At 49.6% G+C, this 13,112-nt stretch overlaps 1 long non-coding RNA gene across 2 annotated transcripts; it reads left to right on the top strand.

Moving 5' to 3' along the window:
- The first annotated feature begins 10,142 nt into the window (after positions 1-10,142).
- LOC124648975 lies at positions 10,143-12,721 on the top strand. Of its 2 annotated transcripts, XR_006986494.1 has the most exons (6): positions 10,143-10,289; positions 10,373-10,480; positions 10,798-10,934; positions 11,776-11,902; positions 12,007-12,165; positions 12,634-12,721. It is a non-coding gene; the product is annotated as an uncharacterized LOC124648975 (long non-coding RNA). The 2 variants fall into 2 exon arrangements; XR_006986493.1 differs by having other exon boundaries at positions 12,007-12,715.
- The last annotated feature ends 391 nt before the right edge of the window (positions 12,722-13,112 follow it).

Consider the following 13,112-nt stretch of genomic DNA (forward strand, 5'->3'; position numbering starts at 1 on the left):
TATGTAGGCAATACGAGATAACATCCCTTTTTTTGCATCTTCTCATGATGCGATATAAGAACAATGTAAAAAAGAAAAGCATATATGTGAGTTTATTAATCCTAACTTGATATAGATATATGCCACCTATTAACGCATTGTAATTCAAAGTTTTCAAGTTGTATCAACCGCCTTTATTGTCTAAATTTTCTTAAACATTTTTACGGTTCTTTCCTCAAAATGGACGGGTGCGGCAAAGCGTGCCTTTATGGTCTAGTTTGATACCTAAAATGAGTCGAGCCGCTACATATGCCTTGCACCTAAGTCAGGGAGAGATCTCTGCACTTAAACGGATGGATCCATGCGATGCGAGTAGTTTGCAAGATTTGTTTTCTTAAAGTGTCGGTGACGTCTTTAGAATGAGAAGTAAGCTCATTCTTGTCATAGTGAAAACAAATACGGATAGCTTCCATTCCAGTCACATACTCACATCTTATACTAGAATAAATTACAGTACTTGTAGGTTCTAATGGACTAGTCGAAGATGCAGTTTTCCGGCGTGTTCATGGCCCATCCTTGGATCTCGTCTCTGAGCATGTCCTGAATCGACAATTCGCCCCGAACAAATCCGCAATAGAGCGTTTTAAGAAGGGGAGCATTGCAGAGCAAGAATTTGGCGAGCGTCCTCTGCGCCCTCCCGCCGTGGTAATGCGTAAAATTGATCTCCCTCACTCGTTTCCTCAAGCACGGGATGGTCACCGCCGGCGCGGCGAGGACCTCGTACTTGTTGCACCTCAGCTGGTGCGCGCGGACCAACTCCCCCTCCTTGCAGTCGTGCCAGCTTTTGCGCGCGTGCAACCCCTCTTTGCTGGGGTCGGTGTCCAGAGACAGCGAGAGCACCTCCAGGTTCGGGGCGTGCAGGAGGATCCTGCTCACCGCTGCGACGGCTGCGTCGCCGTCGCTGTCGCCGTGTGGGAGGAGCCCGGTTAGCTCGAGGTGGAGGAGGCGCCTGAACGCAGGCAACGACCTTGCCAGAGCGTCGTGCTCCACGCCGCAACCCAGACGTGCAGACCGCAGGTGCAGATGCTTGGTGGAAGCGAGTAGCTGCAGAAACTTTCCCAATTTTTCGAGCTCCTTCTCCGTCGAGACCTCCTTGCCGCAGATATCGATCATGCACGACGTGGGTTTCCACCGGCCGCCGCGACGAATGGCCAGGAGAGACGTGTCAGGCACCGCGCCACGGTACTCCAGGGTGTGGAGCTTGTCGTTGACTTCTGCGACGACCAGGCTGTGGCAGCACCGGAGGGTGAGCTTGCGGAGTCGGCGGTTGTCATGGAGGTACAGCGCGGTCACCTTCCCGCAGGCCTCGAGCGTTAGGTCGGCGAGGCGCGGGCAGGCGTAGACGAGCCTCTGCACGTTCCGCTCGCAGTCGGTTACACGAACAAGGAGCAACGCCTCGAGGGACGGTAGGCTGATGGTGTCCGGCGGGGAGAGCTTGCAGGGGCCGAGGCTGAGCGACCGCAGCACAACGCTGGAGAAGAGCATCTTCGGGACGGTGTACTGCGGCCAGCATGAACTTTCGTCGTCGTCGGAGACCGACATGCGCCTCAGTCGGCTATTCACTTCCTCCTCCTCGTCGGCGTCGGTGGATCGGCTGCGCTTACGACTACTGGAGGCGCGGTAGAGGGAGTATGGACGGGAGCATACGGGCACGCGGCGGAGGCGAAGGTCGAGCTCGAGCCCTACAGGAGCAGGGGCGGCGTGCTTGAGGGCGTAGGACACCCAGTGGTCCACCGTGGAGGCGTCCTCGCGGCGGTAATGGTTCAGGGCGACGCGAAGCACTCGCAGCGGCGGTGCAGGTGCCGTAGGCACGAGGTGCCGCGCCAAGAGGGCGGCTGTCACGGTGGTGCCGAATGGCGGCTTCGGGTTTGGGTCGACAGGGCGGCCATAGCTCCAAGACCCATAGTCCTCATAGTCCGGGATGGGGCTCTCCGGCTGCTCCAGCGTGACGGCGTCGACGCCGGCGTAGACGTTGGGCCACCGGCTCGATAGCGCCGACGCGCGCCCCGCTTCCTTAGCCGGGAGGAAGGAGAGGATGCGCCACAGCGTGGCGTCGCTGAGCTTGCTCAGCCGGTCCTCTCGCCGCCTCCGTCCGACCTGCATCGCGATAGGCTCGTACAGCAACAAATCGATTAGCTAGACCAGAAACTCACGTCCACAGCACATTATATATTTGGATTTCGGAATTCCAGTCATCATACCGCCATATGTGTTCGTATTCGAATCGGACCGGGCATGACGGGACAGTGGCGGGCTGATTTATGGACAGCAAGACCGTTTGAAAGCAGATTAGCTAAGTAAATTCAATTCAGCTAATCTACTCCGACTCGGACAGGAACTCAATCGCGCGTCGAGCTCTACTCTAATACCGGAAAACGACTGAATCCTTTATTACAACCCAGCTGTGCAAGCAGATCTCAATAAGAGAATCGACACGATCGAAATCGCTTGATTCGTCGTAGCATGCCGACGATGGCCGCCGGCGGCGACCGTCTCTCTGGCCTCAGCGACGACCTCCTGCGTCGCATCCTCCACTTCGTCCCCGCCCAGGAGGGCGCGTTCAGCAGCGTGTTGTCCAGGAGATGGCGCCCGCTCTGGCGCTCCTGCGGCGCCGTCAACCTCGTGGCCCGCGCCCTCAAGGGCGACCACAACGACCGCTACTGCAAAGTAGCCCGCGGCCGCTTCTTCGCCAGGCGTGACGCCGTCGTCGCTGCCGCGCACAAGGCGCTCGACGCCGCCGCCGCCGCCGAAGCCGACGGCGACGGTCCCGTCAGGAAGCTCACCTTCCGCGTGGAGGCACAAACCGAAGACAATGTCCGCGACTTCCTGCACCGCGATGCGGAGTGGCGCGACAAGCACGACGTGTTCGCCGGGGTGCTCTCCCCACCGTGCGGCGCGCCGCCTTGAGGAGCTCCGGATCGCCGCGGTGGACTCGGACGACGGGAAGCCCATGCACTTTGAGACGTCCAAGTATGAGGCCTCCGGGAACATCCACGGGCTCGGGATCTTCCCGCTCGCCGTAGGCTCCCTGCCGTCCAAGACCCTCCGCGTGCTCGAGATCACCAACTGCAGCAAGCTCGAGCAGACATCGCCGCCGGTGTTCTTCCCACGGCTGGAGTCTCTACGGCTGCGACACTGCAACATGCCTCTCAACAATCTCCAGGACATGATCGACGCCGCGCCGTTGCTAGCCATCATCCACCTTGATTCTGTCCTCCTAGAGTACGACGAGAAGCGCCATGGGAACGGGCGCGGAGACTCTCATCGTGACAATGCCCCGCCGCCGCTGAACCGCTCCCTCCGCTGCCGGACGGCCATCTCGCTGGTCATGGACAGGTGCTCCTTCAAGGAGGAGGGCACCCTGCAGATCTACGCGCCCATGCTGCGCCGCTTCCGGTACCGGGGAGTTCTCCGGCATATCTCGCTGAGCCCACCGCCCCCGCATCTGGCACGGGCGGAACTGACTCTCACCGAGTACGGCTACGTACGACACAGAGACCCACGCGTCGCCCGCCAGAGCTTCTGGGGAACCATCCGTGGCTTCAGCCACGCCAAGGAGATGAAGCTGAGGGTGCGCCACCTGGAGGAGATCGCCACCACCAACGAGAAGAGGCAGGCCAAGCTCCTCCCGGTGCTCCCCAGCCTCGAGCGCCTTCACCTCCAGGGAGTGTACACGGCCCGCGGCAACATGGCGGCAGCGGCGATCGAGAACCTGCTCCGCTGTTGCCCGGCGCTGCGCGATCTCCGGATCGACCTTAGCACGTCGCAGGAAGACGCCAAGAGGAAATTCCAGTACGGGCAAGACTTGTTAGAAAGGAAGCACCGCTCCGAGTTTGAAGAGTCCGTCCAGCGTTTCAAGCGCCGTAGACTGCAGCCAACGGTGGGCGCCGGAGACGACGACGATGGCCACGTTAATTACTTCGATGAGGTCTCTGATCTGCCCGGCCTAAGTGGTCACTCGTTCGAATGCATGCGAAGCTGCCTGACAAGAGTCGGCCTCCAGTTCCAGCGCCAGACAATCGATTGCTTTGGTACCAAGCTCGTCAAATTCTTTGCCCAAGATGCCAAGGTTCTGGAAGAGTTATGCATCGACGCCGGAAACGAGAGGATACATGACCACATGAAACACAAAGTTGAAAAATGGGTTGCTCATTTATCATCCACCAAAAGAAGAAGGATCAACGACTCAGCTGGTGCAACAAAGCTTCAAGTATTGTCTCTTCCAAGATCGTACGTTTGGGAAGAATTGGTGTAATTTGAGGCGTGACGGCGCGTGGGCGGGTGGAAGGCGAGGCGCGCGGCAGAACCTACTAACACAAGGAAAGCTCGATTCCTTGCTACTGCTCCATTTTTTCACTCGGTCTACCAATCGTACGCTCCACCAGGAAAAAAAAAAGAAAAGAGAGGAAAATACTAAACTCATCTACCTCGCCAAAACCTGCATTGGCTGCAACCAAAAAATAAAAAAACTCGAAATTTTGGAATTGCCTTCTTGCATCACATTTCATATAAGTAAATACTACTCCCTCCGGTAACTTTGGAACTACATTCCAGTCAATTAAAAAAGATCGAAGAGGAGTACCTTTGTCCATAAAAGGATATCACAAGGTTGTGCAAAATTTAAACGCATCTAGACACCCGGCCTTTAATGTACAAATACATTCAAATTTGGACAAACCTCCATGACCTTTTTTTTTAATCTCTCTACTATATAAAAGGGGGAGTGCTGCGCCTAGTCTCGCGCGTGTTTTGCTCGACGCCGGTCGGCAGGCCAGCAACACAGTTGAGAGTAGTACCGTCGGGTAGGGGTGTAAACGAGCCGAGCTAGAGCGAATATATGTCAGCTCGGCTCGAGCTCGATTAGCAACACGAGCTACAATTTTGGTTCGAGCTCGGCTCGCAAACTCCAGGACAAGTTCGAGTTCAACTCGTCAAAGCTCGACGAGCTCACAAGGCTCGTTAACATTGTTTCGAATTAAATATGTGCAAGAGTATTTGATCGTCAGCCAAATGCCTGGCGCGATTCCCTTATTCGTTGCCACACAAGACTCTATTTATAGTTAGAAATCCAACCTGAATCTCCATCGCCGAGCGAGGTGGTACTAAACACTTTTGTGTTTGCTGAAGCCTGCGTGCCACTTGAATACAAATGGGCTGTATGAGGCTACCAAAGCCCAAACAATTATTCGCGTTGGTCAAAGGATGGGCTCGTGAGCTACCACAGATGAAGATGGAACGGAGGATTCATGCTAATGACTGAAATTCACTGGGCTCACATGAACAAGCATGACAGGCCTAAGATAATCTACACGTAAGGTAGGCATTTACCAAGCTTTAACGAACGTTCGAGCTCGAGCTCATGAGGCTCGCGAGCCCGAGGACATATTTGAGTTCGGCTTGTTTACACTTCGAGCCGAGCTCGAGTCGAACAAATAACGAATCGAGTTCAAACAGTTTGTCGAGCTCGAATATTTTTGACACCCCTACCGTCGAGGGAGAAATAAACAATGAAAGAAAGAAAGAAAAGACGGAGACTTTCAGCCCACCCGATCAATATATATGCGCGCACGCGTCTCTTCAGTTCAAGCAAACCAAACTCTTCAACTATCGATTTGCCTGTCGATTCGATCAACTGATTCATTAATGTATATACTACTACCTGCTTACGTTACGTATGTGCTACAACACCTCCATCTAGCGAGCGGTCGCTTATTGGTTCACTTACACACACACACACGAGCTACTCGCGTATTCATTTGATTAGTAATCAAACACCAAAGTGTCACTAAAGAATATTTAGTATTTACGAGACACCAAATTAAGTGTCGAATCTAGGGTTTTGAACTCTGGTGGGCCAGGGTTAATTCAAACACCACGTCTTTTTCTCTACCAAAATTTGCTAGTATAACAACTCAAACCCCCTCTCCATCTTCTCCAACATTCACAACACACGGCGTGGACACTGGCGGCCCTCCAAAGTGATGCGGCGCAAGAACAACGGACGGCGTCCCCGCAGTACCATGATTCGCACGCGCCACCAGAAAAAAAAAGAGGAGAAATACTGATTCGCCAATCAACATTAATCTCATGTTCATTTGGATCACTTCGCCTCCTTTGATGCCTGATTTTCTTTCCCAAAACTACTGATGATTCGCCAATCTAATTCTGCTACCTTGCTCCACACATACTTATTTACCTACCTCGTACGTGTCACGTACAACAACAAATAATTTACCGCTCCTACTTATTTTATGCTACTTAACCATCAACAAGGTTCAAGGTGAGAATGGGGGCAGATCCCGCACCTAAGGGCATCTAAGGTCAGAAAACAAACATATTTACAAAAAAGAAACAGTCAATATGTATGTAATTCATGAACTAAATCAGAGACAATTCGAGAGACAAAATTGAGCTAGATACCGGCTTACAAACTAAAGTAAAGTCCCCGCACAACACCTCACAATTCACACGGCACAACAGTACAATACTGAAATTATCATCACCGTGTATATTACAGAAAAAACAAGGTACCTTTCGACGACCTTTCTGTGCCCGGGAAGCAAGGCAAACTCATCTTTGCCCGGGTGCTGTGGGTGGGAAGTCGTGTGTTGTTGGGTGGGGCTCCGTGATTTTGGCTCCAAATTGTATTTTCTATCTGCACTTTTCTTTTTTATACTCAGCGTGTCTAATTTCGTCCATGCCGCTGGGTAGCTAGCTCCATGTCACCATATGTGCATGCATGTCCATGTACCACACCACCAGTACTGCACACCACGCCATGAAAAATTTGCACCCATGCTTATATACATGTATGTGTGCACGCCATTGCATTTGTCATGCGCGGGGTAGCTTCCAATAGATTGTTCTCAAGTTCAGCCGAGCTAGGCACGACGAGTAAAGGGTCAACACACACTATAGCTAGGGCATGCAGAATCATGGCATGTCGATGGTCGAGGGCCTACAGAGCCTAGTCCACGCCACATGCATCGGATTGATGCTCATGTCAAGACTACGCCTCGAGAAACCTTGACCTAAACTGATAGAATCTAGCTAGGAAGAACCCCATGACACCGAATGCGTTCCCACTTGAATAACCAAAGAAGATGTATAAACACCAATCATAAGAGCACCAATGAGTGATGATGGATAGGCATTTGATAGTCGAGACTACGGGACGATGACTCTAGGCTGCTATCGACGAAGCCGAAAGATAACACATGATCGAGACCAGACGAGTCGGCATTATAGTTGGCCATGTGCACACACGTCGGCGATGTGGTGTTGAAGGCCTGCAATGTAAATAAAATGAAGATTCTTGTCAAAATGTTGTCGTGACAATTAATAGGGTCTTTTTTGACACATGGCCTAAGTGCGCATGCGCTGCCACCGACGGCGATGGACTAATATTGACATGGAATCACCTCATCTTTGGACCCAATGCTAGAGGGAGAGCTCTTTAGGACCACCGATTAGTTTTATTCATGCTCCAACTCTAGCATACACTAAGAGAAAAGTCAAATGGAATCACCACTTCGCCAGAAAAAGCGAGGGGTAAACATCGTAGGGCCCACCAAGTAGGGTTTTTCATGCTCCGTTGACCTCTAAATAGATAGGGAGAAAAGTCACATGGAATCACCACTTTCCACCGAAAGCTACAGGTTAGATGTAACATGGCCCACTGAATAGGGTTTTTCATGTTCCTTTGACCAACCTATAAAATAGACAAAGAGAAAAGTCACATGGAATCACCCTACATGAGAAAATACTCCATGAGAACCAAGTCTTGGCCTTCATATTCCAAGAAGGCATGCATGGAATAATCAAAACCTACAGGCTGATAGCAACCCTGCATGAGAACCAAAGCTTTGCATGGTGGCTTGGACGAGATGATGAGTCCCATCCCGTCCGCATTGTCCCCGGTACTCGCAACCCGGGGGTGTGCTCACCCATCTCTTAATGAGAAACTGAGGGGCCAACATGCTCTAGCCTAGTTTTAGATGGCAACCCTGCATGCATGCATCTAGGTGAGGAATATACGAGTATTGTACATACATACGAGGCTTTTGCTCAAGGAGCGGCATCGCCCAACACCATCCCAAGCTATCTAGAGTGAGCACTAACATCATAATGTGAACTATAATTCTATGTGTTACCAGCTAGCTATCAACTTTCTCTCTAACAAATTAATCTCATTTTTTCTCTGAGCGAGGCCATGACATAGGCATGGTTATCACAAGAGTTCATATATCCTGGAGCCGAGGATGTCGGTGGTGTTGAGGAATGGGTGCATCCAAAGTCGACATAGTCCGCCTTGGTTGGTTTACGCCTCGATGTCACATTCGATGTGAAACATATGCTTGGTAGACATTGTTAAAGTGGTGTCCCCGCCAACAACGAGCGTTGGGCCTGGAGTATAACGAGAATGGGTGAGCTTCACATCTTTGTAGTCATCTCGCCTATGTGTCCTTGTGTCGGTCCATGTCGCCATCCACTCCGCTGCAACTGCCTCTAAGCAACGATATGTGTCCATCAACGTGAAAGGGGCATGGAAGAGCTATGTTCCGCCGTCAACTCGGAATTTCCCCCCGCCTTCGTGTTCGGTCTCACTCCACACCGTCGTCTAGGCCAGCATCATGTCGACATCGCCATCGGTTCGCATCCCTTCCCTTCTATAGTGGAGCTAAAGCAGGAACCACGGGAGATGATGATGACGTGGTAGAATGAATTGTGGCACGGACAACGGACTTTGCTCTAGTGCGAGGAAGACGAACGGAAAACGAGCGGAGGGGTAATTTTGGAAGGTTAGCGCCAAAAGGCACCTACGCCTTGTTCTTTGAGGAAAATAGGAAAAATTTATACACCTTAAGCTGTGAGACGGAGGAGTATAGTATACTACGTATGAACGAGGCCGACTCCGATAGAAGAATACTCCTTATGTATATAGAATAGGAGCTAGGTAGTGACTGCATGATCCATCGTGTATAATTCCATAGTACTATTGGTTCATAGCAGCTGCTGGTACTCCCTCTGTCTCGATGCATGTATTGAGCTTGCATAGTTGCATGGAGGAGGAGCACGAGGGATTGGGCTATATATCAATTGCCCCATTCAATTAGGCCATGCCAACCGTCTAGGAGCACTCCGCCCCATGAAGAACCCAAGAAATAAAACATGAGAATTGGAGCGGTCGGAGTAATTCTAGGGAGATGCAGATTTTGGAGGGCAAGCCCTATAATCCAGGAGTTAATGGACGTCCGGAGTTAATTCACCTAAATACTCTACCCCGCCCGAAGTTAATTCACCTAAATCCTCTAGCCCAATTAATCTCTCTCCCCGCATACCGAGCGCTCTCTCTCTCTCCCTGCTGCCGGCACAGTGCCCAACCAAACCCAGCCGCTCGCCGGAGCCTCCCCAGCCTCGCCGCCTTCTCCCCCCGGTTGAATCCGCTGCAATCCCGCGCCTTCAACCTCACTACCATAGCGCCGCCCCTGCCGGACGCTGTCGATGACAAATCAGGACGCTCCTCCCCGACCTCGTACGCGGCACGGATGACCTCCCTCGTCGCCGGTATGGTCCGATGCCATGTAGGCCGACCCGCTTCCCGGCTCCAATGTCAAAGACGGCGACGGACTGGTGCTGGCCGATCCGCCGCGCGCGCCGGCTCGGGATGGACCCACTGACATGGACAAGAATCCGTTGCCGGCGCGGGAGATGGAGTCCCTCCTCCATGGCTCCGGTCCATCTCCTCCTCCTACTCCATGTATTCCTGCTCCTGCTTACCACCGGCCATGTCCCCGACATGCTGCTGCCGGAGGACTCCGCAACCTGCTGCTGCCGCGCCCGGTAAGGTACATCTCCTCCTAATCCATGCATTCCTGCCCAAATTCGTTTATTTTTTCCCATGTTGAATGCATACGGTGTGCTATGGATATTGTCCTTGTACGAATTCAACATGCTTATTCCTTTTGCTGCTTGTGAATTGATGTATGAATTTAATGAACGGATGAACACATCTTGTCTACATAGGCAGTGAGTGTGCTCAATTTTTCTGCTGCCTATGAATTGAATCGACGGTACTGAAAACTTGTCCTTTTCAGGTTCAAACCATGCCAGGGTTGAATGGCACCAAGCCGTGGGTACCGGGAGATGACTTCGAGGGGGAACCAGGATGAACCAGAGGAGCAGGCGGACGTCATCGGCCACACCCACAAGTGCTGATGCGAGCCGCAACGGTGGCTGCTGATCGACAGGTACTAGTCGTGGAGAGCACCTCAGCTCCTAGAAGGTTACCATTGCTAATTATTCTCTTCATTTCTGATTGTTGAATTTCTAGCTTGCACCTATCCTAAACTTGTAAGGTGCCCTAGAGATGATAGAGAAAGGGTGGTTGGTTCAGCTTGACTTCCTCCACTTGGACGTCGGGTACAAGAACGACTATGAGGTGCCTCCCATTAGTATCCTTAAGTTTTTGTTCATCTCTTTTGGTAAAATAAATGGGAGTCCTGTTGCCGCTTAGATCTATGTGTTTAATTAATGATCGTTTGTCTATCTGGTAAACAAGGGCCTCGATGGTGTAGATAATAATCTTAGATTGGATGATTATTGGCAACAGCTCGTTAATGTCCTTCTGTTGTAAATTAATATCTACACTACTGATAGGTGCAGCTGGAAGACACGACAATAGTAGCACTAGTATTTCTAGACACTTTGATTGTATTATCATCATGTTCTGATTATCCTCTTCCATTGTCATCATAGAATGTCCTCAAGGCGGTGACAGCGGTGATGGCACCTCGGTTAGATGAAGGAATGTCAGGGCGCCCAGGTAGAGGACGGTGACTTCCTCCTCCTCCACTTGGATGATGCCGCCGCCGGGGACAAGAACAAACGACTAGGTTGCCTCCCCCTACCGGCCATTATGTGGCTGCCCATTGTGAAACTTAACAATTTGGTGGTTGTTGATTTACCTTGTTGCTCTCCAATGGCTAGGTTGTACTGGGTTGAGTATGTGGTTTTGGTTTCTATTACTTTATTCGTTCCCATCTTTTGGTCACTAAATGGGTCTGCTGCTGCTTATTTAGGTGTATGTGCTAAATTAATGTTATGTTTATCTATCTAGTAAAAGATGGTCCGCATACTAATTATGGACTTGTAGTGGTATCGATAATAATCTTACATTGGTCAATTATTGGTAGCAGATAGTAATGTTGATTGTGTGGTTTTGGTAGCCTTAAGTAAATTCATCTCTTTTGGTGAATAATTTGGACTATTGCTGCTTTTAGGTGTATGTGCTCATTTAATATCTAATAAATGGGGATCCTGCTGCTAATGCAGTAGTAATGTTGTGGATAATAGTCTTAGATTTCTCAATTATATATATCCATCAACACTTTGAATTTTCCTTTGTAATTAAGTAAAAGATGGTCCGCATACTAATTCTGGACTTGTAGTGGTATCGATAATAATCTTACATTGGTCAATTATTGGAAGCAGAATAGTTATGTTGATTGTGTGATTTTGGTAGCCTCAAGTAAATTCATCTATTTTGGTGAATAATTTGGACTATTGCTGCTTACGTGTATGTGCTCATTTAATATCTAGCTAGTAAATGGATGGGGATCCCGCTGCTAATGTAGTAGTAATGTTGTAGATAATAGTCTAAGATTTCTCAATTATATAGATCCATCAACATTTTGAGTTTTCTCTTCTAATTATTTTCTTCATTTGTGATGATAGATTTTCTTGCTGCCACTTGTCTTGAATATGGACGGTGCCTTCGAGCTGAAAAATGGGTGGCCGAGTTGCTGCTGCTACTTAGGCTTTCATACGATGGGATGTTGTTGTTGACCGCTTCAACACGCCGGTGAGCCTCGCTCTCCCGGACTCCACCTTTTGTTGAGGGAGTCTGCGACTTTTTTTTTCGTGTGGCGAAAACTAAACCTAGCAAAAATTGCCTGCTCTTTGTAGAAGGTTCAGGTTTGGGTGCAGTGGTGCTTGTATAGCCCACTGCCGGTAGCGGCGGTGATGGCGTTGCATGAAGGTCTAGGAGGGTGCCTAGGTACATAACGACGACTTCCTCCTCCACTGGGGCGCACGCTGCCTCCTGGGACAAAAACAAACCACTAGGTGCCTCCTGCTGCCTACCATTTACTGACTGATTATTCCATGGCTGCCTATCTTGCAACGCAATCTTGTTTGGTGGTTGTGATCTTACTTTGTTGCTTGTAGGTTGGGGTCTTGAATGTTTGTTTTTAGTATACTTAAGTTCATACACCTCTTTTTGCTACATAAATGGGACTGTTTCTACTTAATTGTATGTGTTAAATTGACTATAGTAGTTCATCTTTCGAGTAAACGAGAACCTGTATACTAATTCTGGAGTAAGCATGCTGTACATGATAATCTTAGGTTCCTTGTGTGGCAGAAACTAAATTAATGTCCTCTTGTCGTGAATAAATCTCCACTTCATGCATATTTACAAAGGCAGTAGCACTAGTAATTCTAGATACATTAACAGTTTGAGTATTCTACTGTAATTATTCTCTTCATTTGTGATAACAAAATTTCTTGCTTTCACTTTTCCTCAATTTGGAGGGTGCCTTGGGCTAAATAATGGGTGGCGGTCGGTTGAGGACGAATTCCTCCACTCGGACATTGTCGCGAATAAGAATGACTTTGAGGTGCCTACCGCTGCCTTGTTTAAAAGCATCATGGTAGCTTTTCGGTAGACACTTTTGGATCATGCTTATTTACCTCTCACTTCTCTGCATGTCAGTTTTCTCGTGGAATGTGGATGGTATGCCAGGCAATGAAAACTTTGGAATATTTTATCATTTTCCACACTTTTCTCCGAACCTCTATTATTTGCCACATGACCCCCACATGTTGGTCATGTGGCAAATAATAGAGGTGCAAAGAAAAGTATGGCAAATTATAAAATCCCCTGAAATTAAAATCAATCTCAAAATTTTACTTGACGAAAAAGGTCTTTGGCTATCAGCCTATCTAGCAGTACTGTTTGGTTTTATATAAATAGTAAATATGAAATTTGTCTTCCTTTGTGAATATATCAG

Source organism: Lolium rigidum, chromosome 4 (assembly GCF_022539505.1).
Source record: "Lolium rigidum isolate FL_2022 chromosome 4, APGP_CSIRO_Lrig_0.1, whole genome shotgun sequence".
Taxonomy (NCBI): Eukaryota; Viridiplantae; Streptophyta; class Magnoliopsida; order Poales; family Poaceae; genus Lolium; species Lolium rigidum.